Source organism: Bombus flavifrons, chromosome 7, assembly GCF_040668555.2.
Source record: "Bombus flavifrons isolate JBK064 chromosome 7, iyBomFlav1_principal, whole genome shotgun sequence".
Taxonomy (NCBI): Eukaryota; Metazoa; Arthropoda; class Insecta; order Hymenoptera; family Apidae; genus Bombus; species Bombus flavifrons.
In genome coordinates this window covers 4839828-4867146 of record NC_138448.1, presented here as the reverse complement: position 1 = coordinate 4867146, position 27319 = coordinate 4839828, and the positions used below count along the sequence as shown (strand labels likewise).

The window sequence follows — 27319 nt, the reverse complement described above, 5'->3', positions numbered from 1 at the left end:
GCGGAAAGCTTCATCGCTTTCACGCATGGGTGTTATTAAATTTTTTGGATATGGGTATTTAAGTGACGTTTCAGGTGTTGACCGAGTCATTATTTTTACAAAGATGTTTATTACAGAGATAAAAATAAAGAAAGACGTGACACCGATATTTAAATATCTTTCAGATAAATGAAACGAATACATAAAATTTTATAGAACACCTGCAATATACACAGGCTATAAAACGTATTTGTGTAGAAATGTATATGGCTATATGAAAATAAAACGTAGAATCTGACAAAAAAAAAAACGCTTCATTGGAAAACCAAGGTACGTTCAAATAGTTTTTTTACAAACACGGTATACATAACAATTTTCTACGTTGTTTCATGAGTATGTATATTTGTACTATTAAAAGTGATTTAAAAGCGACTGTGAATGAGCGAAACACTACATAGTCAATGAAAATCCCACGATCCAGCATCCACTCTTAAACTCTTCGTAAATCTGAAGCCTGCAGCACTACCGACAACATCACCTCTTTCGATCCTCTGAATTTTCCAAATGAAACAATACTTGGCGTAAACACAGCTTACGAGCTCCCAGTAATTTAATCAACCACTGTGCTGGTATTCTCGAGGTGGAAGCGTCGATATGGCCTAAGTCTCGTTAGACCGCTAATAACGGTATCCCGTAACTCGCGAGCGTGATCTAAAGCGATACGCCGCTTTATTAGCTCTACTCGTTTCGAGATGAGTGCAATATGGAGAGAGATTTAATCGCGAGCGAGCGAGCGAGCGAGCGGCTTTCCGAGATTCTGGTAGAAATCGTAATGATTCATTTAGACCAAGCGAACGAACACTCGCTGTTCCTTCACTACAGTAAAATCTCGAAATGAAAGTAATAAAATTTCGCCGTTTAGCGATCGCTCGACGAATCAGAGGTCAAACGTACGAATTTATTAAATTTTATGAAAGCGAGGCGAGAACGAGCTTTCGCTGGCGGAAATCTCACGGCGGTAAGAGGAAGATTGATGCGGCCAAGACCGAGGAAAAACAACTCGCGTGGGATGCGTTTGCTCTCGGGCTTCCAGCTACCAAGATAAAGGAGACGATTTTGAAACGCGATGGGGAAAGTTTCACGATGAGCAAATTACGAGCAAAGTAGCGAAGTGAATGCATATTGTACAGGCCGATTTTGAAGCGAATTATTTTGACGCAGTTTGACGTGTGAAGGTGTTGGTGAATGGCGAAACGTTTAGTTAGGTGGGATTTTCATGTTGAATAAGAGAAGAGGAATCAATTAAATGAAGTTGTAATAGAGCGTGTGTATGTGCGTGCTTGATGAGGAGAGAGGTATAATACAGTTTGATGAATTTGATGAAGTTCCCACATGGATGAGGTGCAAGTGATATGAAGTTGATCGTGGAGAATTATTCGAGAAAATGGAAGTTAGTTTAGAAGTCATTTTTCCTTTAGTGAAACATCTAGTAGATTCTTAAAGAGTGAATTTCCAAAAAATTGAGAAATTCTATTGTTTGAATTAAAATTTACAAGCGTCTTTTAGATTAAGATTAATAGAACATTTAGAAGAAGAATTTTTTATCCATTATAACAACCACGTTTTATTCACAAGAAGATCTTGCAAGGACGATTCGTACTTGACTAAAGTAAAATATAAAATAATGTAGAATATAACATAAGGGTACAGATATAAAAATATCAACTATAATAGAGATAATAAAATCCAATGTAGTACACCGATCGTGTTGAATGAAACAGATGATCAGAATTCCATCTTTTTATTTACTACGACGTAAAATCTTTTACCTGAATAAATGGCAGTTTCGAAGACTAATTGTTCAATAGAATCAGCCCGTACACCTAGCGTAACAAAAAGCTTTCCACTTTGGAAACCCGTGCTCCCCGAAGATTGTGACGGCTGCTTTTTGCCATAGTAAGGTTCTATCCTCGTGGAGGCAGAGGAAGGTAGCATGAGAAAGCGTAGGTGGAAGACAGGAGCGTGTAAAATTGACGTATGGGACATGATGATCGATAGAGGTCTTCGGAATAAACTGCATGAAGCTTGCACGTACGAAGAGAGCGAGGATGCGTTGAGAAATATGCATTTCTGATAGAAATTTGCAAACTTCCACAATGTTAAAGAAATTTCCGTCCAATTTATCTTCGATTAAGCAAAGAAGATATCATAAAACAATGTATCTTTATTCGAATTTTAGCATGATATTTAAATATAAAAGTAAGCTAGCTGTTCTACTTCAACTAAATCTTGTCTGGTATTCAAATAGATTAAGTGATTATTTGAATTGGAGTACTGGTATGATACATTAAAATTTCTGAAGTTTTGGGTTTGCAATTGCACTGCTTAACATCGCATCTTGTATATATACTATTATAGAGTCTCATATAAAATAAAAGATATGATTTTATTTAATTAGCAAGTAAAAAAGCTGTACACATTATCACAGCACACGGAGCACGGGTATGTAAACACAATTCATGCTAGTTATTAGCATCGTTAATTTATACCTGAGTTTACTGGATCGAAAACTCGAATTATTTTTTACGACTCATTACATGCATATTGCACAGTACCGTGACATATGGATGAATAGTTAAATAACGACTCGAAGAAACGTGTGTGCACGTCGTGTATAACGCGTACAAGTAACGTGATCACATAAATTAAATGAACGCACATCGTAATCTTCGACTATCCAGACATAAAAACTGAAGTATGAAAACATAGGAAAGGATAATAAAATTGAAGAAAAAACGAAATAACAAAGTCTTTCTTACACAATAATTAACCAATTAACGTTAATGATTTGACAAGATAAAAGTTAGATCATAAAGTTCTTTTTCACAAGTTCGCAGTATGTGAAAGCAGTTCATTAAAAAAATGAATATCTCTTTGAATACATATGTATTTCATTATTTTTAGTAAGCACTCGTAAGGTTAATACTAATAACTTGTGGTTTGTAAATTAACTAATAACATTAAATAATTGAATCGTACAAGAGAGGTTGAGAATACATTAGCTTTCCCGCGAATTCATAACACGAATTCCTTTCACAATAATATCGTGAAACTATTGCGAACACACGGCCCGTACGAGTCGATGGAAAAATGATCGTTCTACGAAAGACAGGGCGAAGTGTCGTGCACACCAGCAGCTTCCATAAAATCGGCTGCTGGCTATGAGAAAAACATTTTCTCGCAGGCGTACGCGATGAAACGACGCTGCCAGACGCTCACCGCTACGAGAATACGAATATGCGTCTTTAATGACGTAATACCCGGGAAATACATCGGCCAAGGCGATAAATTCGCCGAGGAATAGATCTGATCTGTTCACGTGAACCACTTTCGAATGATCTATGCGACGAACGAGACGGTGATTTAAGATAGAAGGTTATGGAAGATGCGCTTTGGTTGAGGAATGTGAAGTTATTGAATATGAACGAAATGTATGTAGCTGAAACGTTGATCTTTCTTCAGGAAAGATCAGAATAAAATGGAGAAGACAAAAGGCTATTTACATTGCGCGTAAGCAGTCACTGTGGAAAACAGCTAACAAACGGGAAAATACAAATAATCTCAACATTACAAAAAGAAAACTATTCTGTTTTAAAGATAGCTAATCCACAAGTTATTGCTAATTTACTTCGAAATTACATGGTGGAAGATCCAAAGTTTTAAGTGCTTGCGAAAAGTACTATCCTAAGAGCAGCATCAAACTCATCGATGGCTGCAAGACAGATTGCTGAAGCAGCTGGGATAAAAACGAATATCAGAAATGTCCGACGTGTCCTGAAACAGTGTAAGCATCTGCAGTGGAAGAAACTGGAAAGAAAACCTCCTCTAACAAAGGCACATAAAAACACAAGATTGCAGTTTGCTGAGGAGCATACGCATTGGAAAAAGAAATAGAGAAAAGTATCGTTTATCGAGGAAAAAAATTTAATTTGGACAGCCCTGATAGGCAGTATTGTTATTATCAGGATTTGCGAAAGGACACAAAAAGCTTGAGCTAATATAAAATTTATCGAAAATATGTTTCTCATAATTTGATAAATATCAATATTATTTATCATAATATATTTATAAGCGTAAACTGCATATCAAAAATATCCGGAATTATTTAAGAACAAATTGAAACATATGCAACACGAATCTCTGGGGAACAATTTATATTTCAACGGGATAACGCGGCGGTCCATGCTGCAAAAGTAATGGAAACATATTTTAAGAGTAATATTACACTTTTGAAATGGCCAGCACGTTCCCCTCATATAAATATAATGGAAAATTGTTGAGAAATCTTGCTAAAGCTGTTTATGCTAAACACAGACAGTTCAATAGCAGAAATCAATTGAATGAATACATTGTATTAGAATTGGAAACGAAAAACAAAAAAGAAAATTGAAAGCCTTTTTAAATCAATTCTAAAGCGAATCGTTTCAATTATACAAAATTCTGGCGGCTCTACGAATTATTAACTATCAATTTCTCTCGACGAATATCGACAAACTTTTATTATTTAAAATTGTGTGCTATTAATTTGACGCGTCGCTTTTTCATGATATTTTTGTTTTTATATGCAAAACAAATTTTATATTAACATCACCGTATCTACGTGGCAGAAATTAATGTACAAAACGTATATATGTATCAAAAATTAAATTTGTATAATTTACAACGTAAATATTTGGAGGGTCTGCAACAATTCTTTTATCGCGGACTACGATCAGAGAATAAATATCGTCGTACAATGTTAATATCTATTTTGAAAGGTTAGTAAAAACAGAATAGGCTATCGATCGAAAGAACAGGTATCCTTTCGCACGTGGAACACTTCGTTTTTCATTTCCCGATAGACACGCGAGCAGGTTGCTCGATAGAACTTCATTAAAACTAGTAGCCGGTTGACCGTGTAATTTGTCAACCGTGGATATCCGATAATTGTTCCACCGCGTATCGCTCGTTCCGACGTACGTCCGGCGTCCTTTCCGCTCGAACGATGGACCTTTCCTCGCGACGTCGATACGCCACGCCATCGATGTTTCCGATGGTAACAAAACAAAAAAAAGGGGGGCAGAGGACTACGAATGGAACAAAAAAACAAAATAAATCAATTATTTGTTGCCAGAAACAATCGACCAATAGCGGGCTGTCGCCAACCGATACGACGCTACGGGGACGTAAACTGTTTTTAAATCCGACGACAGCGGCAGCCACGTTTAAATCGCTGTCCCGGATTTATGGCATGCTACAGGCAGATACAAAAACACGCGTTACAAAAATTCTAGGTGTATAATAGCCGTGGAAACAAAGTGGATGAAACTGTTTCTCTACGATTTTTCTTTTTTAAATTAACCCTGCGAGATGGAATGTCGCCATTGTGATGACATTTAAAATTTTTCTTCAAAGTTGGATGTAGCAACAGCGCCGGCATTCCAAGTTTGTCTTCCATTGACTTCTCTATGGCGGTGATGAATATTTATTAATAATGTTCCTACTAGTTAGTTGCTAGTGTCAGCAGAAAAATATGCCGACCACAGAGAGTCGACCGTTTTGATAGTATTTTTAGTTAGATATATATAGCTTCAGTAAATTTAATAGGATTTTATAATTTGGAGTAGTAAAATTATATTGAAAGGTTAATAAAAGAGCGAAGCTTATATGCTTACTATCTACAGAAAACCATAACATGAAATACAGTTCACATCTGATCCGGTATGGTCTAGTGGCTAGGATACCTGGCTTTCACCCAGGAGGCTCGGGTTCGATTCCCGGTACCGGAAATTTCTTTTGGTTTTTTTTCTTTTCTTTCCATATATGAAAACTTTATAATTGATATTATTACTCCTCATTTTACACTTATTTTTTACTCAAATAAAATTGTTTGATAAAAAATATAATGAAAATTCCAGAATTCCATTTCGGTCTCTCGTTCTCTTTCCCTTTTTCTTTAAAATATCTAATTATTACAAACTCAAAATTAATATTGTTCAGGCAACATATTATACTTACTTTTAATTAAATTTATTTTTAATTAAAGCTGTATCAAACTGAGTTTCAGGTAGACCAAGTAATAGTGGAACTTCAGACACCTAAATTCATCGAGTAAATAAGCGGGACGTTAAGTCTGGCTAGACGAAAAAACTTTTCCCTATTACAAAAACGATGTCTTCCTCTTTATAGGATTGCAAGAAAATACTTCTATTTCAGTTCTCTCGAAACAAGCCATGTCGATCGGGGAAAAGTTACTCAATTAGACACACGAACGTCGTTCTGGAAGTTTCTTTGCACTTGACTAAAACTCAAATTCCTTTCTTACTTCGCACCTCCTTGTGAACGAGCACGTATTCACCGCCAAGTTTTCGTATAACGTTACCACCGGGAAACTTTTTGTCTCTGCGCACGAAATAAATCGAAAAATAAAAGGATAAAAATAGTATCGATGTTCGGGAGTGAAATTATAACGAGTACTTCTTCTTTTCTATTAAATGAAAATGAAAAAAAAAAATAAAAAATTTTGGCCCATGGGGGGATCGAACCCGCGACCTTCGCGTTATTAGCACGACGCTCTAACCAACTGAGCTAATGGGCCAGCACGTCTGCTACTGCTTTAAAATGAAAATTCAAGGCAAATATCTATATTTATAGTATTTACTTATTATTGATTTAAGATGAATAATTAATAATTTATAATAAACGTACTTTATTTCTTTAATGTATAGAACATAGACATCCAATAGTGTATCAAAAATTCAAGTATAGTAAATCATAGAATACAATATCTCTCGAAATATAATTCCTATCTTCAATTTTCTGTAATTAATCAATATTCAAAGAATTGTGATAAATAATAGAAGTATACAACATATATAGATATTTTTTTTATTATTTAATTTGTACTTTACAATTTGTCCAGCTGGACATTCGGTAAATTTGTCTAGCTTTATTGCTAAATAACATGTGGATGGCTACTCCCAGCGGGATACCATTATACAACATATATCGCATCAATTTCACTTATAAATTTTTCAACGAAAAATTGCGTCGAAACAGAAAAATATGAAATAACGAGAAAATGAGAACGGTAATGTAAAAAAATCTACAGTTTGTAAAAATCCACGTTTCCTTATATACAATCAAAAGTACGCTTTATAATGCTATTTCAAGACGGTCATTTAATGTCTAACTACAATACGATATGGCTTGCTCGCCGTCACAGAAAAGAATAAGTCTGCTACGAAAATGCAAGTGTCTCGTTGCCACGTCCTCCGACCTTCTTTGCCTCTTATCCTATGCTTTTGTATATAGTACAGAGGATACGTCAGCATGACGCAGCCTTTCCAGTCGTCTTCGAAAACATGCGGTCTGATACGGACAGAGTCACTTATGACTCTCGAAAGTATTGTACTTTATTCTTACAGTGATACGCGTAAAAATATTTAACAAGCTTAATAACTCTAAAGAAACAAACTAACAAACAACGTTTAAACGAATATAAGAATGCTACATGAAGTTCCATAACCTTTAACATCATAAAAATTACCTCGAACGCTCAAGCTTCTCAAGTGCAATAACGGCCAAGCCTTGTCCGAAAACACAACGAAGAGGTGTAAAAAACTTTGGGAACGCTCTTAAATCTCCAAGTATCCTTATAAAGCATGACAAACATCTGAAACGATCCGAACGTAAGGTAGCTTCCACGCGCGCACGCCGGAAACGCGAGAAAATGGCTTTGGAACTCTCCGAGAGAAGCGCTTCGAGCGTGGCATTATACCTACATCACGCGACGTCTGATAAGAAACTTTAATAAAAATGTCCCAGACTTCACCTCGAATAATTGCCCTGTTTTCTTGCTATCGCGACGACTTCCTTTTTATTTCGTACTTCTAACGAACTCGAACGTTGGAAACTCCCCTTTATCGCGCCTTACCCCACGGCCAACTGTCGTTTCACCGCTACCCCCCGTGGAAAATATCGTCGACGAGTGAGTCCACGGGTCTGCCATAAACTATTAAGCTGTTGCAGGTGCCTTGCACGACCTTATACGACGTCAGCGAACTTTTCTTTCCGGCGTGGTTGGAGACCGGCAGGCAATCTGCTGGCCAATCCCTTGAAGAACTCTTACGTGAGACCACCGCCAGGCGATACGTATGGGGTTTAAAGGTCGCTGTCGTTCAACAAGAAGGAAACGCGCGTTCAAGAACGGAAGAAGATCGTTCGGCCAATTACTAACTGCGTTTTATCGAACAGGAAGGTCTCGGGTCTAATCATTTCTTTTTTGTCTTTCGACGACTATGTGGTACGTAATTAATCGAGGATGAAAGGTAGTTTACGCGAGAGGTGTAGACGACGTTTGTGGAGAACCTTGGAGAGTTTAGTTTTCTTTTTTTTCGTGTAATGTCGGAGTTTATAGGTCGTTTTATCAGATATATTTCAAATATTACTGTAAGTAGTTATCTATGACTTTTAAGTTCTGTATTGGACTATTGAAATAAACTGTAACTTTAGGAAATTAAAAATACGCATATGTGCACTCTTCTACGGTAATAGATTTCTTGTAACTTACTTACGATAGCAGGAGCTACGAGAAATGAAACCGTAATTGCATTTCGCTCACCTGGAACAAAGAAGCAAATATATTAATCATAATAACGATTAACGTATCCTTGTCGATCGATATTTAATATACAAAAGCAATACTTTTATAATTTTACGGTACCGAAACTTCTAGAATAACCATAGTGTTTATCGCATATATCTATTGAAATAATAGCATCTATATTGGGTCCCTCGGAAAACTCTCAGGAAAACCAATATCGAAAATTGAATTCAACATCGAATCACCGAACATGAAACTGTCTGCCTGATTCACTTCTATAATAAACATCATCACACATGCATTCCACGAAACGTAAGCTTCTAGACGTATTCCTGATCCCGTCGATTCTATTTGTTGTACATCCCCAGTGGCTGTTCGTTCAAGGTTCTTTGGCCATTGTCACAGGAAACGAACAACAGACTTGGCGAACTGGCAACCAGGAATGGGATAATTAACGACCGTTCCTCTCTTTCTTTCACGGGCCATTCCGATTCGCATATGGCCTGGCCAAACGGGGAACGGTCAAGAGAAGAGCCATGGGAGCAACGTCGTGCAACCTCCGCTACGGTATACCTCTACTACAGTAGAGAGCCGCGGAACAATCAACGAAGGAAGTTTCTACTTGGGTGGCAACACTTCACCTTTTCCCTGGCCGCGCCCCTCTCGTCCACTTAACTCTAGACGCGTGCACGACCGAGAATTAGCACCGCGACCGTGAGACAAATTTTTCGCTCGCGAGCACAACTTTCGCTAATGGTTCTTATCCCCGTTTCTTTTTTGTCAAAGAAGCGATTCTTTCCGAATACGTCAAATAATTAAAGAATGTTTCTGATAGCTGTTCCGACAGCGCTTCGTGGAATGCATGGATCGTTGGAAATGGGAGAGTGTCCGACCTATAAAAATGTATTATACAGGATAAGGCAAATGGACTGTCTTGCACAATAATTTGCTAGCTGATAATATTGGTGAATGGATAATAAGAGAAAAATGTAAAACTGGAAGTCCAACCTAAGCCGATAGACGAGATAGTATAGTATTATAGGGTATAAGTATAATAAATAATAGATAAAAATAAATATTAGCGAATTGACAAATTGCAGATTGTAAAGAGATGGGGAAACTAGAGAAGGTTTTCTCACATTTCTTATTACGTATAACGCGACAGAATTTATTAATGTTATTAATTTTTAATTACCATATGGAGTTTTAATATACCAAAAGTTCGTTCAGAATATTATATTATACGTAATATATAAAATGTAATCTGCTTTCTCAGATTAATTTATTCTTTCCCATTAACAACTTAATTTTTAAATCCACGTATCTATGTCTACTGTATTACAGAATTTGCAAGCTAATGAACATTTAATATAAACACTTAAAAATCATAAAATATATGCGTGTCAACAAAAATACCAAATATTTCATTCAATCCATTAAGGATCGATATTTGCAACATGAAAATGCCTCATAAAAAGTTACTGTCCAGCACATGTATGCAGTTCCCTAATTCAATAAAAAAAAGCTAACGTTTAATTCCCACGTACCGATACATAAAATTTTATACCTATCCCAAACAACTGAAGAACATCGCGTATCCATCCAAATTACATCCTTGATGCGTCTCATACCTCTTCCCTCGTCGATCGATTCCACAACTGACTATCGAAAAACAAACCTAAAGAAATCCTAAATCCTATCAACTACCAATCGCGAGTATCATAAACGCCGGAAGAAAGCATGCAAGGAGCCTATCAATCTCAATACAAACATCCTGTTAATCCTGTTCGGTAACCAAAAAGTGGTAATCAAAAATTGCGCTACCACGAGGAGGAAATTACCTGGGACATTCTCTGACCCTTGTTTCGCGCGACGATCAGCCAGGCTCGTTAACAACTCTCACCATTCGCGGTCCCGTTCGTTTTGCTCCGTTTCTTTGGATAATTGATCGGGAACGCGATCGTAAAACATCGCAATTATTCCCTTAATAAGAAGGCAATAACACTGGTTCGCCGTAATAGGAGTGGCGAAATGACCGCGATAAGGGAGTAAAAGGGGCGGAAGAAGCTGCAAGAAATAATGGCGACGCGGCGCGAAGGTCTTGTGCTCGAATGGACAGATTCCATCGTCGTGGACAAAGTTGCCACTGTCATTAAGCTGGACGCGCGTCACTCAACCGAGTGTTCATTCACTCTGCTATATACAGGGTGATCCTGTATATTAGTTGACTTGTAGGCAACGTCAGCGATGCAAGGCGATAATATCGTGTCGTTATATGAAGAGTAAAGGGAGAAAAGCAACGAAACGCCACAAGATAGCTTTATCGAGAAAATTAAATTTCAATATTTTGGTTCACTAAAAAAGGAACAACACTTACAGAATTTAACTTTATATTATTCACAAATTATATCTTAATTATACACCTTAAAACAAAACGATTGATAGAATGTTAATTATCTTCATTCGTGTCCTGTTGCAGTGGAGAGCAGATTTCCTGTTTTTTACAGAGACATTTTGAACATTAGAATCACTGTGATTTGGTAGTTTTGCTACTGCAATTCTCAGAGACAAAATATATTACAAAACCAAAAAAATGAATAGTTCTCATTTCTCCTCCTATCTTCTATATAAAGATTACCAGAGAAAAATATGATACATTAGTGTATTTGATTTTAACGTGTTTGACCAGCTCTTACATTTATTGCTCATTACACATTGTCCACAATCTTGAGACGTGTTTTTGTTTCTTCGTTACGCATAATACGACGAACATGTGTTTCGTTTTTGGGGCGTTTAAAATTTCACAAAAGATACGAGGAATCATCGATCACAATAAATTTGTACGAAATTGACAACTGTGATCTGTGTTTTACTAGCGAAAGCGTCACCCTGTACAACAGGTGTAACGAACCAAGTTTTGTTCTTCGTCGAAATCAATTCATCCTTCCCGCAAGATTAATCACAAAATGTATCTTCGCTCGAAGATTACAGGCTCCGCCTATAAGGTAAATATTAACAGGGAAGGGAAAAGAGATTTTTCGGGCGTTGTCGTTCGTGGATTGTTATAACAGGGAATATTTACGCGGCACGTCACGTTTTATTTCGTTTTTGCGCGATAGGGTATTACGCGCCACCAATTTTTCAACGATCCGCGCGCCGGTTAATTACTTGCTTGCGATCGCAAGTAATCGGTATCGAAGCGATAAAATTGTCAAGTTAGGGAAGAAATAACACGATAGGATGATAGAGGAGATGGGCGTGTTTTCGACGTTTTTAACCATTCCATTATGATAATATTGGTCGAATAGGTGTGATAGTTGGAAGAAGATTTAATTAAGTTTTAAAATTCATATCAATAAGTTTTAATTACAACTAATTACTATGAAGGAGAAGCTTAACGTGATTTTGGTCGTGACACACAATGCGGCATTCGAATGAGAATTTGAGATAAAGATGAAAAAATGCATATAACGTGCAGTTTTCCTGAAACTTGATATTAGGCGATCCGACGTGAATAAAAGTCTGTTTATGAAATCTTTGTTAGTATTTTCCTTACTCTGCCATTACGAATGGATTTCATTAAAAAAGTAAAGGACATCCAATACAGCAGTTTGTAGGAGGAAAGAACTATATAGCAATGTAATACAATACCTTCTTGACACAGAACAATTAAAATTACAAGATAGTCTGAACCGCTTTTTTTAAATTGCCCTTTAAAGAAAGAAAGAAATATTTTAATTGGAAATTAAAATTATACGTACCTTAACCCAAATTCTAGCGTCTAGCGTAGCAACAAACATACTAGTAGAATCGTATAAGGAATGAGCGAGCTAATTTTCAAGTGATTAGGTTCTGATCTACAAACGATTTTTACCATCTCCTCTATCGGTCTTTTGGGCTAATTATGGTTTACATTTCTATTGTTTACGTACAATCTGATGATACATATCGTCGACTAATAAGATCAAGATCGAACAACGATTACAATGCACAGTGTGCATTGCATTAATTTCACGTATCATCGTTTTTTCTATTTACGGGCATCGAGTTTTAAATACGGATTCTTATCTTTAAATATGGTTCGTTCGTTCGTTGATAAGCCAACTGGGTCACTATGATAACCTTTCAACAAAACGGCCACTAACTATTAAGCGACCACGTTCCATGAAGCGGAACAACTCCAACTTTGTTCGCAATACTATTTCTGAAACTAACTATTAAGCCAGTGGAATGGTATGTGGAACAGGACGATACGGATTGTTTGTTAAATTGCATTCTTTGAAATGGTTACGATAAGACTTCTAATTTGTAAGATTAGTGCTTACAATTGCATTGGTTAAAGTTTGTCGCGAGTAATGAAAACGTTACAGTAATAAGTGTTTCGTTATTTGCAAGTCAAATATACCTATTTTGACTTATAACGTTTATCACGAATCGATTGTTCATCTTTTATATTTAATAAAAGACGTGGAATTTTATTCGTAAGTTTGCCTAAGAAGAGTTTTTATTTTTTCTGGCATCGTTCCAAAAGATAAAACAAACGAATAATCTAATATTATACTTGTACTAGAGACGTTGACAAATCTATCGGAATCTTTCTCCAATTCTTGGAAATGTAGAACGGTATGAAGATTAGGCTGAGATATATAAACGTAACTCTGTAAGTTTATTCATATAACGTGAGAAAATACGTTTGTCTAAGAAGAATATCACGCACATGTGATTCAGTAATTAAATTGTTACACGTGCAAAATTACGCAGAGATCCTCAATCGCAGAAAACGCTATCGCAAAATCCAACCGAAAGCAAACTAAACCTCTTACCCTCACGATCCTACGCGATCAACGATCGGCGGTCTGTTCCGGGTCCGCGTCGAGTCTCTCGAAAAAGCCAATTCTGTCCGGCCAGTTAGCCGACAATACCGCAAATTGCGACCGCGTTGTTCGTCCAACGTGGCCAACAAGACTCTCTCCGTAAACGAGATTTATTGAGCGAAATGATCGCCGGAGGCGGCCGAAATTAAGGCGGATTCACGAGGTGTCCCTCGGTCTCGCGGCTCCACTCCAAAGGGGCGTATACATACGCGGCCCTCGATCGTTGCGTGCAACGAGGGTGTAATTCAAAAAAGGCCGCGCGCCACTAAATCTAGCCCCGATTAAGGCTTATTACGGGTAAACACGATCAAGACCCCGAAGTCGGTTTCACTGGGGTGGAAAGGAAGGAAGAGCGAGAGAGGCGGGGGTGGGGGGCTTAAAGGAGAAATGATGTCTCGCTGCGACTTCGAAACTCCAGGAGGGATCCTTATGGGTGCAATTACATCCAGCTAATTACGTTCTTCCTCTTGGAAACCGTGGCTTTCTCATTCACATTGATACAAGGGTTTTACCGATACCACGCATCGATCCGAGACAACGAGACGCTCGTTATTATCTACGAGGCACATAATAGTCTCTTTCTCTCGCGTAAGCAGATACATAATATCGATGATTATAGTAATTTACTGAGTTATACTACACGTGGATATTACGAGAGAATTAACGAAGGTTTCGTGAGGAGCTGTCGTTTCATGGTGACTTCTCGCGATTTCGTTTGGAATTTTATGGTACGAAGTATAAAACTGGGCGGATGATTGTGTTTTATGCGGATTTTGTTTGGTGGATGACGCGGTGTGATGAAGAATGTGGTTTTGCAACGAGACAATGTCGAGGAACATTGGTCTTAATTTTGTTATCGAGGAAGTTTTACAGAGATTATTATATGCATAGTTTGTTATTACGCTGTGTGTTTCGTCCATTAGTCTTCAGCTGATTAAACGACGTCGGTCAGTCGGGTGAAATTCGAGGTGAATATAATGGAAGAATTTTTGATGATTCTGAAGAATCTTTTTTTTTCAGAAGTTTTACTTTTTTTTTTCTTCTGTTATCAAAAATTTACTATTTTATGAATATTTACATATTTGCATTATGCGTAAAATATATAATTACATCATCGTTGTTAAAAATAAAAGTATTTCTCTCTCTCCCCGTCGGGGAATCGAACCCCGGTCTCCCGCGTGACAGGCGGGGATACTGACCACTGTACTAACGAGGATTTCAATGACAAACCCGTCTACTTTATCAGTTATCAATTTATCTATACACATATGTAATTATCTAATTGTGTACTAATTCTATATTGGCGAGTATCCGACGTTGTAACATTTTTATTTCACGACACGCTATTTAGAGCTATTTGAATCCGTATTTCTAATCTTTCTCACTATTTTTGTAATAAATAATTCATTCGCTTTATAATCGTATCAAAATGGATGATTTTCATTTGTTATATTTATTCACTATTTTACTGTATATTAAAAACTCTTCTTAAATTCAATCGCTCTAGCAATTAAACATTTCTATTATAATATAAACAATTTCAGAAACAGTTCCTCTAATATTAATAATGTAAATATATTGAAAATATGCAACAAATATTAATAACATGCTACGTCATTGCTACGACTGTCAGGAAGGTTCTACTCAATTTTTTTCCTCATATCGACCTATGGTTCTCAAAAGGGGAGCGTAAGGAAAGGTAAAAGGGAGGACTGCTGTACAAGCGAAAACGTCTAATGAAATTGACGAGTGAGAACATGCAGAAACCAGATGTTCAAAGTCTGTCACGCGATGACCAAACCGTCTACCTGATCCATCACTGGACAGATCGATTGCATCTGCAAACTTGTATAAGTATAAACAAAACTATCTAGATATAGATAAACCATTTAGATATAATAGAACCAAAGATTCTTATACGTACGTAAAATACTACTAAATGTTCGTATATGAAATACATCTACATATTTTTAAATTAATCAAACTCGAAAATGGTATTAAACTTCCCGCTGGAAGTAGCCATCCACATGTTATTTAGCAATTAAGTTAGAAAAATTTACCAAATGTTCAGCTAGATAAGTTGTAAAATACAAATTAAATAATAAAAAAAAATATATTTTTAAACGATCATCCGCGTCGACGGCTCTACGAAAGAATACGTTTTTTCTGCGTTAAGGTTGCAGAATAGTCAATCTGCTTGACTTACGACGCATTACTGACTAATTTATGGCACCCTCAGGTGTCTTTCTCTTCCCGAGTCCCATTGTATAGTCCCATAACAAAATTGAATGACCGTTCAAAAGCTCGAAGCTTTGCGTTTATTGTATTTTTCTTTGTTGTATTTTTATTGTATTTTCTTTAAAGAAACACAATTACCTTATTTTTTTATTTTTATTCTATTATTCTTCTTTTTTTATTCTTGTATACTTCTCTGTAATTTGCGTGAGACATTTGACAGGTTCTTGTAACACGTATCTATCAATGGCACGCGAATGGACATGTTTCTAATTGTAACCTACAATTAACTACACATTTTTGAACTGCTATTTCTAGTATCGTAGAGATTTCACTGTAAAACGGTGGATTGTGCTCTATTATGGAAGAAGCTTAATTTCCACGAATCGAAACGCATCGATCGTTTCCGTGAGACAGACGAGCCAATGCATGATATAAAACGGCACTCTGATCGAGGTCGACAAAAGTCGCGTCGTCATTCATTTAGCATTCACGATACGTGCGTTCCATCGGCGTCGTGCACAGTTTAGTTAATTGCGCGGGAATTTATCATGCGGAGGGGTAGAATCGTCGAATGGAAGGGAGACAGCTGGCGAGGGATTACTACATGTACGATTACGCCTGTTTGATATGCCGCGACACTCAAAACTCGTACATCACACTTAATCGCTGAATATGGAACAGTCAACCCCGATAGCCGCATCCAGCATGCATATTTAGACTGCAATTATAGCCCTCAGCTATTGTCGGCACGCACGCCGCTGCAAATTCTTCATTGAGCCATACCATTGTTCCTTTGTTTCCCTTTTTTACTTTTTTCTTCTTTCCTCTTTGATTATCAACGTCTTGTAGTGCACTTAGAACCACCATGTACTCTTTAATTCAGCTCTGCAATGTAATTTATAAGTACGTGTATGAAAGAGTTTCTTTTTGCACGATTCAGTTTGTTAAGAGAGAGAGAGAGAGAGAGAGAGAGAGAGAAAGCAGCGAAACAACGCGTAGAAACTGTATAAATTTGTTCATCCAAATAAAATAAAAGTTCGAGGCTTTGATCGTTTAATCTGTTTAGACGTTTGAACGTCGAAAGTAGTCACGTCGTCAATCCATCGTTTCATGATCTCACTGCATATTAAGGAATTGATCAGTTGGAATCAATGCGGTTGATAATGACTGATACGGTACGAAATGAACAAGGATTCAATTACGTTATTAATAGCACTATGTTTATTATTCGCTATAAATTACGTGACAGTGATTTATATTGTTAAAGTATAAAGTATATTTAAGTGCAAAATATATACATTAGTAACTACACGGTACAAACAATACAGAAACAAACATGGTACATAATATTCGAAGAATTAGAGACAATAAGAATGATAGCTGTTCCGACCGTGATTGATTGATAATGCAGACGATTTGCATTAAAATAGGACATTAAACCGGTGATTAATACGAGTTAAAGTAGTTACGAACGACTGGCAATCAATTTTACGCTTTGTCACATTATTTAGACTGATACGAAGCGGAAGAATAATATTATATTCCTAACCCTATTTCAATGTTGCGATAACAAGGATAATTCCAATGATATAACATTAAATTCATAATCATCTTTGAAGTTTATCTGATCCAGTCATAATCTTCCTTTAAACAGAATATTTTTTTAACGTAAATGAGCGTATACTTAACGAGGAAGTTTGACAAAAGTTAATGTCCTTTCGTGCTATTAAATTATGTTTAATTATTACGTGCAATGCTTTACTGTTATTCCCGGGGCACCGAAATTGCTACAATATTCAAGCGGTAATTACCCTCGTTGCTGGAATCAGCCTTTCAGATTGATGCGTTTCGCTCGTTACAGGTCATAAAATTGCAGTAACAGATTCAACGTCATATCGCGTAAATCGTTCGGTCAAACTGCTTTTGTTCGAGCTACAGATCACATTTCTGTAATGACCCTTTTATTAGTACATTCGTTTAATCGACAAATTAATAAAAGCTGAAATTAAAGGAAGCACGCAAGCACTGAAATACGTATAATTTAGGTACGTAATGTTGTTTAACATATCTCCGAGGAATATTGAAATCTATTAAATATTTATTTTTATCGAATCTCGAATTCAAAGTATGCAAAATGCAATATTAATAATATTTGTCATGTATTAACTCACATTTTCCCTACTTACATACTTTTTATTGAAAAAAAAATTGTAAGAAATAAAAAAATAATGGCTGGAATAACTGATTTATATTCCAGATCCAGTACAATTTCACGTATCTTTGAGAGGTTTTGAAATTCGTATCTTTCTATATAATCTTTCATCAAATTTTTTTCTTTAACCCCCTACGTTTCTTTCATTATCGTATTACAGCATTATGCTTGTCGTGTACTAACCTAACTTTCATTTCTGCAAATTTTTGTATATTTTAAGAAAATACTACTGAAAGTTCCAGGTTTTGATGCATTTGCCTCTGAAAAGGTCAAACCTTCGTATTCTTATACTATAATATTATAAAATTATACGTAATATCAACCTAATCAAGAGATTCAAGTCTCTATTAATGAATTTCAAAATTCCACAGCTTTAATACGTACCACGTAACTGAGAAGGTTGATAGCGTCACCAGAGAAAGATAGATTTAAAAGATTTCACAAGCATTTATACAACAAATTAACGAAACCACGAAAGCGATACTTCATCGTTGTAACACATTTTTCTAAAATTTAGAATTTTTCAAGAGATCCAAGAGGTAAAACTAGCTATATTGACTATCGAAAATTTGCAAGCAAGAGAAACTTTTCCAATTATCCGTCCACAACAACCCCTGGAGAATCCTCGAAACACTTCCTTCGTTAAACTTCGTTTCAATTAAACGGAGATCTTATCTCTGGGGGATCGAGCATTCACCCCCCCGATCGCGTCGAACGGCGACTCGCAAATCTATCATCGGGACAGAGGCAATAAACGAAAAGAAACAAAGTCTCGGTATGTGAAACGGGTTCCTGAAGCGAGTGAAAAAACGAAACGAAAAAGATCAGGGGAAAAAAAGGAAGACAGGAGAGGAGCGAAGAAAAAAAAGTGGGGAAGCAACCGGCAGAAGCCGAAGCAACGAAGAGGGGGAACGGTCAGTGGAAGAAAGAAAGAACGTCTCGTCCTCGTGTCACCGCACTCAATAACACGCGGGTAATCACGATTTAATGGCTCAATAACGTCTGCCACAGCGCCCCGCCACGGACCCACGAAACAATTTATCGGCCCCGCCAGTCAATAAATTCAGCTTTTGAGTTGTATACGGGGGCTGCGCGGGCCCGCGCGCGCGGCACGCTTAAATCTCAAAGCGGACGCATCGAATTCGGGACGACGAATCCGAAAATGACGCGTATAAATTACGCCGGAGATAAATATCCGTTTGGACGGCCATTCCGCCAACGGAGGACCGTGACCCATCCTTCTTCCTCGGTTTCGCCGCTGCGAATTTATACGACGCGCCGTTTCTCCGCCGTTCGAAGGAACCGTCGCGTTTCACTGGCCGTCGAGGGTGAAAACGACGACTTTCTATTTCGAGGGCATTGCATTAACCTGCTAATTGGCGTAAAAGAGTTCTCTTCTCGGTTTTGTGTGATGTTTTACATTTGTTGATTTTGCTTATCTGGAAGTATTTTGGTCCTTTATGTTTCATATGGTTTTACATGTGAATAGGTATTGTCAAAATGTAGATACCTTTTGAATATTTGGATGTAGTATTCAATGTAGTTTTAGCGCCTTTTGTATATTTCAAGCTATTTTTAATAATATCGTAAAGAAGGAAGATACGAATGCGAAGATGCGAACAGAATCAAGGCAAAATTGAAATTGAAATTAATTCATCTTTGTTACTATTTATATTTGTAACTAATAATAGTAAAGAGCTCCTAATTTAATCATTTTTAGCAAACAAAAAGCAACTTTACTAACAAAGATAGAGAATTCCCAGGGACTACTTAACATCTTGCATAGAAGAAAAAGCAAAATAGCTTCCGCATAGTTTTGTCAATGAAGTTTCTATTCTATCTCCTTCGCTTGGTTCGCAGATGTCTATTTTTTGTCTACTATGAGCAGAGTTTCCTCTTTCTATACAGCGATTTGTTTCTCTGCAGAAAAACTGGAAAACGAGTCCCGGGTAAACATAGGTTAAGGCTTCCACAACTACAACAAGGAACGTATATAACACATTGAAAAGATCCTTCTTTTTCATCTATACTTCTTTTATCGTATCGTCGACATTTTTACATGGAAATTATCTTCGAAATTTTTTTCTGTTCAATTTTATTGTTACATTTTTTACACCATCGACAGAAAGAGCTGAAATACAAGATTAAACGGATATGTTTTCATCCAGCTTCGAAAAGGGAGACATAATTTATCGCGTGCTTCACCAAGTGTTATGTAGATAGTGTCAGAGCGCTACATCATTCAAACGTATTTCAAATATGTATCTCTGTTTCGTATTCTATTCAGGGAGCCGTTTGATATTTGTTTTATTTCTCACATGAATCTAAATAATGAATCTGAAATCAATAGAAGAATTTCTATTGACAGACATATTCAAACATTGGTGCACCGTTATGTAACAGAAAATACTACCAAGTATAAAAATTAATTAATTCCGCTACTTTCTTAATTAAGCGTATTCGCGTCTCGCAGAATGTAAGTACATACTTCTAGTAGTAAGTACTTACTTCTCAGCATCATTCGGATATATACAGTTTTCGACACGGCGATGTAATTTCATTGAAACCACGTGCGCGCAACGATGTTTATAAACCGTGATTCACAGCGTATTTCACGCGTTACGTTCATATCCCGCGTTATTTTACGGCAGTAATAGTCTACTAAGTGAACACCGGAGCTGTTCGTTAAATCCAGGGCGAATATAAACCGGCGTTATAATGCCGGCAGTTTCTCGAATGCGAAAGACGAAGCAAACGGGTCATTGGTGGCGGAATCATTAACAGCTGTCGCCAGTTTTGATACTGCCGGCATAGAAAGCCAATTCCGCGCTTCTGTTCTTCATCAGGTCCGGCCTAACTTAATACGGCGGTCGTTAAAAATTGTCAACGACATGTTTATTAGTTCGTTAAGGTAAATACGGGACGATATACGGTACAATGGCGCTGATGCTATAAAACTTCATCCACGGTCTTGTCAATTGAAAAGTTTACGACTCAATTGCTTTGATTCCAAACGCACGATAAAAATTAATACTTTTTAATACTTTCTCAACTATCGTAACTTTATTGTGTACTAAAATTAACGTAGCATTTTTATCTTCCTCATTTTAAGACTACCTATGTATTATATATGTTAGTGTTAGAATACAACGATATTAATCGCATACAGATCAGGTGATTGATCGAACGGATTCTTCCCTTCGTTGCCCAGCGATATCCCCACTAGCGTACGTTCATGAGATGTACCGTGGCGGCCGACGCGTGCATGCTCTTCCGAGAATTCGGCGGAAGAAGCGTAAGGATATGGATGGAACATTCGACACGTCGGTGTGGCGCCTTGATGGCGTAGCGCTTTGTATCGCGAAGCTAGAAGGTTCCGTGGCACGTAACGCAACACAGACATCTACTCAGGCCACACTCTTTACTGCATAGAGAGTGGGGGTTCAAAACCTTTTCAAGGGTCGTGGGTCACTAAGTCAGTCAGTCAGTCTGAGAATAACTAGCCAACTGTCTACATTCCACAACACTCACTTATATTTCCTGTAATTTTTGTTTAATAAATATCACATAATATTATTTCAACACAAACATTGTGTCTTCCACAGATTATTAATCTTAATTCCGAGATTAAATTCCAACAGTTAGTCGTAAGTATATTTAATAGTATTTAATTATAATTATATTTTAAAAATATGAATATGAATTTGAAATAATGTCATATGACAATTAATAGTTGTTTTAGAAATTTCAGTAGAAGTCAGCAAGACGAAATTTCAACCTTATCAAAACGGAAATCCATGACAAAAAAAGAATATAAAAGCATAGAAATATGTATATTTGTTTAGATATGATGAAAAGATAGTTTCCAGCCTATCGCGATGGAGGCGTTTAAAAGCTACATGAGCATACGCAATAAATCCAGTCGCGTTACAAAGTCAAGCCCACTGACAGCTGATAAGTTTGCCAGACTGAAACTATCGGCGGATGATTACGTGTGGATGTCACGGTATCAGATTCAGCAATGCGATCATTTCGTCGAATGAAACCCGAAATGCGAAGATGAGGTTTCACGTGGCTTTGATAACATTGCTGCATTCGATCGACGTAAAACTCGTCATCCAACTGTTTGATTTTAAGATACTTGTAGTGGAAAATAGAAAATGCTTAATATCAAATCCTTTGTCAACGAAGCAATCGATTAAATCAATAAGGCACCAAACACTGTAATACGCAATGTGTAAAAATTGCGTAAACGCGACATTATTGAACAACCATAAATGAAGTAAGTTGTTTTATCAAAGCTTTTTTTTCTCTTTTTCTCATTTTCTATTTTACTTCTCTGCAATTTGTCTGAGACGACAGTTGACAAATTGTTGTAACATCTATCAGAATAATAGATACATACGTATATTATAGAAGCTGATCATAAATCAGAGGCAGAGAAAGAAGTTCTATAAATTGAAGAGAAAACAGTTAGAACGACTAAGAACTAATAATGTGAATTGACTATAAGAAATTACAAACAAGATGTCGCATTAACGCAACGTTGGGTTCTCGATGAACCAGACCGTGATGAAATTTTTATTACCCGACATTCATGATGAATTGCGATAAGTATCGGTAGATTAGGTAGGTTGAAAGAGAAATTGGAATTTAAAGCCTTGGTTAGAGATGTTATCAGATATGGCAGGATATCGATCATTTCTGTTTTCCAGCTACAGATAATAGTAGTTGTGAAACATCGTTAGCGATATCTTTGGTCTTGATAGATACATTTTGTAGACCAATGGTTTATAGTTTGCCGATGGCTAAAACTGATGGGTCGAGATGAGTAACTATGAAAATCATTATCTATATTGTAAATTTTCGTTCGATTTCATAATATGATAGGATTAATGGAATGTTCGTAAAACTTACGACCTTTTTCAAATTAGTAAAGCATTGTAGACATTTTATCTTCGACGTTTTAATAGCTTAACGTGGTATCTGATTAATAATTGATAACGATCGGTTGTAAAATTTAGAAATGCTTATATTCTACATTAACATCGATCGATCGCACATTCGCCTCGAAGAGAAGAGACTTCGTTTCGCTTGAGATCGCGTTCTGCTAGCTCGAATGGGAAATTAACTCGCAATGGTTCGCAGCTACAGCGACCAGTGCAATTCGTTCGGTGCAATTTATGGGCTGACAGTAACAAGGGGCGACTTGTTCGGCTGACTGTCGCATGATTCTTGGATGGTAATTGGTTGACAGAGGCGTAAATTTTGATAAGCTTTATGTTGACTTCGGCTTCCTTAGAACTTGACTTCGATCCCGACTAATTGTAGCTATGTAACCTTACGATAATTAATAATCTCGACGTTGATGCTAATTTATTAAAGCATATACGGTAAAAAAGATTCACCGAGCACCTAATGAAACGTATCTTGAATCTTTTGTTTTTTATTTGAACGAAGAACATTGCAGTGACTGCATTGTTACGAATAGACCGCGGATGTTTATGCAAATTCATATTCTTGGAAAGAAACGAAAGTTAAATGCAGATTTCTTTAATATATTAAACACTGTACATTCTGTATATCGCTTCATCCTTAAGCTCTTTTTTTATAAATTCATAAACACTCGTCACTTAATTACGAATGTTACTAAACTTCTGTCTTACGATTCATTTTCTTCTTACAGTTCGAAGCGCTTCGAGAATAATCAACGTTTTAAAATTTAATTCCAAAAACGAAGTACATCTTGGTACAGTTTTACGACGTGTAATATTCTGTTCGAGAGGATGACAACTTCATGTATCCCAATTTATGCAGACCTGTCTCGATTTGGCCCAGGAAGTTACACTAACTGTAGTGGCAATTCCACAGTACGAAATTCAACATCTGTATATAGGGACATTTATGACTTCGCGTTTCACCTACATTCCCACCATAGTGGTCCTACATTATAGACAGATGAGGCAAACTTGAAAATTTCAGAAGTCATTAGAAAATTATCGAAACTTTTGAAAATTATTTCATTTGAAATTTTTCTTCTTGATTCTAAAGGTATATTAATTCAATATTATAATAATAATCTTATTACTTTGAGATAGTAAAATGAATCCTTCTTCTTGCCTATATTTTAAACAATTTTGATATTCATATCAGACTTTGAGTCGCCTGTTTGCATTTTCCTATTTAAGTTACCTCGAATTGTTTTAAGAGGATTTACATAGCTTGGGAAATTCCAAGGACCAATTTATTACATTATATTTTATAATTAATTTTAATTTATATTATGGTACCAAAATTCTTGCTGATAGTTTCAACAAATTTTCCCATGTTTCTAAAGTACAAGATTCTCATCAACTAATGGTTTCCTTGATAATAACCTAGGTTAATTACACGATATGTATGAGACCAGCAGATGCTCTGTACGTGTCCATTAATGTAAAATAAAAAGGATCAGCGATCTCCGAACATCGTCCAAAAATTCATTCTCGTTTACTTCGATTTCAAAATCCAAATTAGTCAAACTTAATAACCAAATTAAATATCTATTAACTGAAAATAAAAAGATTTAAGAAAATTTTCTTCTGACAACATTACAGAATAAAAATAACAAAAAATCGAACAAATTTTTCTAAATTTACACAACAATCTACAAACATCACGCAAAACCCGAGTATTGTGATTCACTTCGATCCCGAAATCAACGAAGGAGAACGAACAAATTAATCGAGCGTTCCACCTGAATTGGTCGAATCGCACCGCGAAAACGTTAACGTGTCGGCAAAAACTTTCTCTTTTTGCTCGAGCATAGACGCGGTGTAAAACCGCCGTAAATTACTGGAAACGATGATCACGATAATACTCTAGCGAGGCTAAGGGTAGTTTTATCGGCGGCAAATGAAACGGGCCGCCACATGCCGGCATCGCGACGCGACAAATGCCGCCGTGCGTTTCTACGAAGCTTTACGGGACATAAACGACGCGTAACTCACCATTACCCATCGCTAAACCGATGCCAACGTTATTGCTGAGACAGTAATTTATCCCGGGACCGCGGAATTCTTTCCCTTCTGCCCGATATTTACCTCTTCCCTTGCTTGGAAATCGTTAATTCCGACTATCTTCCGCGCCGCAAAAGATGGGGAAGCTATGGTATTACCGCAGGTTTACGCCGAGATATCGCTGAATTGGTTTACCAGCGAGTTACTCGATGCACGATCATAAATTCCGCCGCTGTGACTTTATGCGATTTTAACAGGAGATTTGGAAAGAAACGCGCGGTTACGATCGTGTTTACTCGAGATCGGTTTCAGAAATTGATTTGTTTGGATTTGTCTAAATTTTGTTTAAAATAGTGGAACGCGTTCATGTGTCATCGAAGAAATAAATTGGCAGTTTAAAAGAGAAATTTATAGGATCAGGTTAGAAAGGATTAGAGTGTTTGTTTGAGAAGCGAACATCTAGTGCTTGACAGGATTTATGATTCTGATCGTCGACTGAAGATCCTGGCGATGACTATTCAACTCTTGGCTGCTCTGTTTCAGGGCTATGGATATTGAACATTTTTCAAAGTCATCGATAAGTTAACATAATCTCACGAAGGTATTTTTTAATTTATGATACTTATTTAATATCGTAACGAGTAGAATTAATTAATGAAGAAAATGTAATTGTTATTTACAGACACAAGAAGGACACATCGACCAGTTAAAATAGAATTACAATTTTGGGTGAAATATTTAAAAAATAATGAGAATAAGATTTAGGGAAGGAATAGTAACTAAGGCTTACTATACAACAAATTTTCATAACTGATCCTGATGTCCTAACATTTATAAGATATGTCACGACCGGCTGATATCCCCTACAGAAATAAAAATTTGTTACATATTTCTCTAGAAAATACATTTTTCCCTTATCTCATTCCCTTACAGTACACATTCTTCCACGTAACTACATATCTAATTATAATTAAAATCTCGTTTGCTAAAACCTCGAAACGTTTTCTTGTACAGTTTCGAAACTACTCGTCTCAAGATACATTATCGAACTGCAAAAAGACTACATACGTACCAAGAACCAAACCTGTCTCGCTATATAAAATAATCGCGAAATTCATTTTCCTCCAAGGTTCCGATAATTCTTCATCCGCTTCAACGTTTCCATGCAATTAGCCTTCGATCCAATTTAATCGAAGCTAAAAAACATAGGGAAAAAGAAAGGAAATAATAATGATCTACAAAGTGGACACAGAGAATGTTATACATCTGTGGTTGTTCGAATGGTTGGCTCACGCATCCACTCGCAGCCAGTTTCGCTTGGGTCTCCAAGACAAATCTCGTTTCATCACGCAGTCAGACGACGAGACAGCTGTCGTTCCCGGGCGAATTTTATGCCAGCATAAACGAACCGCATTGGCGTGGGCGTACGTTTTATCGGTGGAAACGAACGTCGAGAAACGGATGTTACGTCGACGACACTGCGTACGCAGCGGAATCGACCGACGATGATTTACGACACGCGTGAATTTCGCCTCGCGTGCCTCCACGTACCGCGTTCTCGCATCTTCGTCCTGGCTCGTCCACCATTTCGGTTCCTCGCATACCGACCGCGCAGAAATATATGTAAATTTATCTCCTCGTCGATGTTTTAACCACGAGGCACAGAATAGACCTATCATCTTATGGATCCTTGTGGCACAGAAACTCATATATACCGATATTGAAGGAAATTTTGATGTGGTTGCAATTTAAGATGACGAATTTAGAAATTGTATTCGACTTGATATCGTATGTCTGTTATTAAATCATCTTCAAAATCTTCTGTCTTTACAGTGGAGTGTGAGGATTAAAGTGGCGATGTCCTTATTCCTATTCAAATTCATATATTTATGAATATAATGTAAAAGATGAGACCTAGGCGGAAATTTTTGTTTTACCTATTGAATAATGTAACAAATACTACACTTTGAGTATTTCATATATTTTAGGGTATTATGTGCATATTAAATGCGTGATAAATGCATACAAATGCATAATCTACTTATGATAATTAAGGATCCCTTGCACGATTGAATTGATATTATTAATGAAATTTTACAAGTTACAAATCGTAAGTTATTGGTATTAACAAATACCTGTCTAAAAGTAACAGGTTTAGTTTAGTATTTATAAAGCAAATGAAGATTTACAACCATGTTATACAAATTTCAAGTCGTTTGATTATTCCATTTAACATTAAGTTGCAAAATTATCAGATTGCGAAAGTGAAATTTAAATAACGCACAACTTACATCTTGTGAATTCGCTAACGTTATCAGTTAATAAATTACTGCGAGAGAAACTTCTGACCATTAATATTGTTTCCAAAAGAAAA

The 27319-nt window shown here is 36.7% G+C and overlaps 3 non-coding genes across 3 annotated transcripts; 1 reads left to right on the top strand and 2 right to left on the bottom strand.

Moving 5' to 3' along the window:
- The first annotated feature begins 5735 nt into the window (after nucleotides 1-5735).
- On the top strand, nucleotides 5736-5807 carry TRNAE-UUC (transfer RNA glutamic acid (anticodon UUC)). The gene has a single exon. It is a non-coding gene; the product is annotated as a tRNA-Glu (tRNA).
- Nucleotides 5808-6542: 735 nt separating this feature from the next.
- Nucleotides 6543-6616, bottom strand: TRNAI-AAU (transfer RNA isoleucine (anticodon AAU)). Its single transcript has one exon. It is a non-coding gene; the product is annotated as a tRNA-Ile (tRNA).
- An 8025-nt stretch (nucleotides 6617-14641) lies between these two features.
- Nucleotides 14642-14713, bottom strand: TRNAD-GUC (transfer RNA aspartic acid (anticodon GUC)). Its single transcript has one exon. It is a non-coding gene; the product is annotated as a tRNA-Asp (tRNA).
- Nucleotides 14714-27319: the final 12606 nt, after the last annotated feature.